This window comes from Conger conger, chromosome 1, assembly GCF_963514075.1.
Source record: "Conger conger chromosome 1, fConCon1.1, whole genome shotgun sequence".
NCBI lineage: Eukaryota > Metazoa > Chordata > Actinopteri > Anguilliformes > Congridae > Conger > Conger conger.
This window is the reverse complement of record NC_083760.1, coordinates 93,207,222-93,209,721: the sequence shown is the minus strand read 5'-3', so window position 1 is coordinate 93,209,721 and position 2,500 is coordinate 93,207,222.

Below are 2,500 nucleotides of genomic sequence, written 5' to 3'. Positions count from 1 at the left end.
GCCCTGGTCCTTATCTTTGTTGTACAGGTAGCAGTTGAAATTGTACTTCCCTCTAGGGTCTTTCAGTGCACTTATCCCTGGTTATGGGTATGCACTTTGTTGTACGTCGCTCTGGATAAGAGCGTCTGCCAAATGCCATTAATGTAATGCAATGTAATGTGAGTGTGTGTTTGCATGTGTGTGTGTGTGTGTGTGTGTGTGTGAGAGAGAGAGAGAGAGAGAGAGAGAGAGTGAGTGTGTGTTTGCATGTGTGTGTGTGAGTGTGTGTGTGAGAGAGAGAGTGTGTGTGTGTGTGTGTGTGTGTGAGACAGAGGGAGAGTGAGTGCGTGTTTACATGTGTGTGTGAGGGTGTGTGTGTGTGTGAGAGGGAGAATGTGTGTTTGCATGTGTGCTTGTGAGTGTGTGTGTGTGTGAGAGAGAGTGTGTGTGTGTGTGAGAGAGAGAAAGTGTGTGTGTGTGTGTGAGCGAGAGAGAGTGAGTGTGTGTTTGCATGTGTGTGTGAGTGTGTGTGCGTCTGTGTGAGAGAGAGAGAGTGTATGTGAGAGAGTGCATGATTGTGTGTGTGTGTGTGTGTGCGTATGTGAGTGTGTGCATAATTATGTGCGTGAGTGCATATGTGAGTGAGTGTGTGTGTGTATGTGTGTGTGTGTGTGTGTGTGTGTGTGCGTATGTGAGTGAGCGTGTGTGTATGCTTGCGTGTGTGTGTGTGTGTTCATTTGGATTCTGGTGACTGATAGCTGAAAGGCTGTTACCCTGTGCTAAATAACAACGCTTCCTGTCACAGCACTGAACACATCACCTGACATTATCGAGTCGTCTTTCAGCCCGGAATGAAACAGAACCTTGTGAGGACGGCGCGGTGGCCGTTTTCCCAGATCGTTTTACGCGGCAGAGATGCACCAGCACGCCGGCCCAGCTGCACACCACCATGACAGCATCGGTGTCAGGTTCCTTCACTCAAATCACCAACCACATTTCACCCACATTCACCCACAAACCCACAGACTGAGCGTGCTTCTGTTCACAGACCTCAGAAACACCCAGGTGTGCAGACTTTACATTAACCCTTTGAAGTGTTTTTTTTTTAGGAATATTTATTTATTTATTCCAAATCAGTGTTCTAGAACTCTTTTGCTGTAGCGATTGCTAGATAAGCAGCAGAATGTTAATTCAAGAACATTCTAATAACATAGCTGTGTAAACGTTTAAGGTATTGGGTGCTGGGACACAAGGTGTTGGATAAAGGTTGGGTTACGTTATTGGGTGCTGGGGCACATAGTGTTGGCTTAAGGTGTTGGGTGCTGGGACACACGGTGTTGGGTTAAGATTGGGTTAAGGTGTTGGGTGCTGGGACGCACAATGTTGGGTTAAGGTGTTGGGTGCCTGGACGTAGGGTGTTGGGTTAAGGTGTTGGGTGCTGGGACACAGGGTGTTGGGTTAAGGTTGGGTTAAAGTGTTGGGTGCTGGGACACATGGTGTTGGGTTAAGGTTGGGTTAAGGTGTTGGGTGCTGGGACGCACAATGTTGGGTTAAGGTGTTGGGTGCCTGGACGTAGGGTGTTGGGTTAAGGTGTTGGGTGCTGGGACGCACAGTGTTGGGTTAAGGTGTTGGGTGCTGGGACACAGGGTGTTGGGTTAAGGTTGGGTTAAAGTGTTGGGTGCTGGGACACATGGTGTTGGGTTAAGGTTGGGTTAAGGTGTTGGGTGCTGGGACGCACAGTGTTGGGTTAAGGTGTTGGGTGCTGGGACACAGGGTGTTGGGTTAAGGTTGGGTGAGGGTGTTGGGTGCTGGGACGCAGGGTGTTGGGTTAAGGTTGGGTTAAGGTGTTGGGTGCTGGGAAGCAGGGTGTTGGGTTAAGGTTGGGTTAAGGTGTTGGGTGCTGGGACACAGGCATAACAGTGGAAGCTTTAGTCACAGCCCTGCTCTCAGGAATGTGTGGCAGCAATTTCAGAAAGAAAGTGCGTCAGCCCTTCTGCAGGATCAGAGATGATTTCAGAAGTACACAGACGATGAAAGATGAGAGAATCTCTCTTCACTGCAAACCTGTCACACCAGTTATCGCTGCACAGCTAGTACTTATCATTATTACACTACTCAAACATTGCAGTAAAACTGTGATTTATTGCTAATATAAACCACAGTGGTGCATTTATGAAACAATATCTACCATCGTGATGCATTTCCCCCCTTTTTTTTGCAATGAGGATTCAAAAAAAGTTACAAAGTCTGTAAAAAAAACAAACAGAGATGTTTTACAGAGTGAAAGAGGAAATATTTGACAAAAATAAGGCCGGAACCACCGAAAAGCAAACAATGAGGTGGTGAGAGAAGAACTCAACAGGAAGTTGTCAATAAACGTTTCTGAAGATGTTTGTACGGCGTTTTATAATTGGCCGCAATCGTCGCTTCAGACAGCGGCCCTGTTTGGGGGGTCCGTGAGACAGCAGCTGTTCTTGACGGGGAGATGACAGTGGTGTGACACGCTTGCCGGGAATACTCA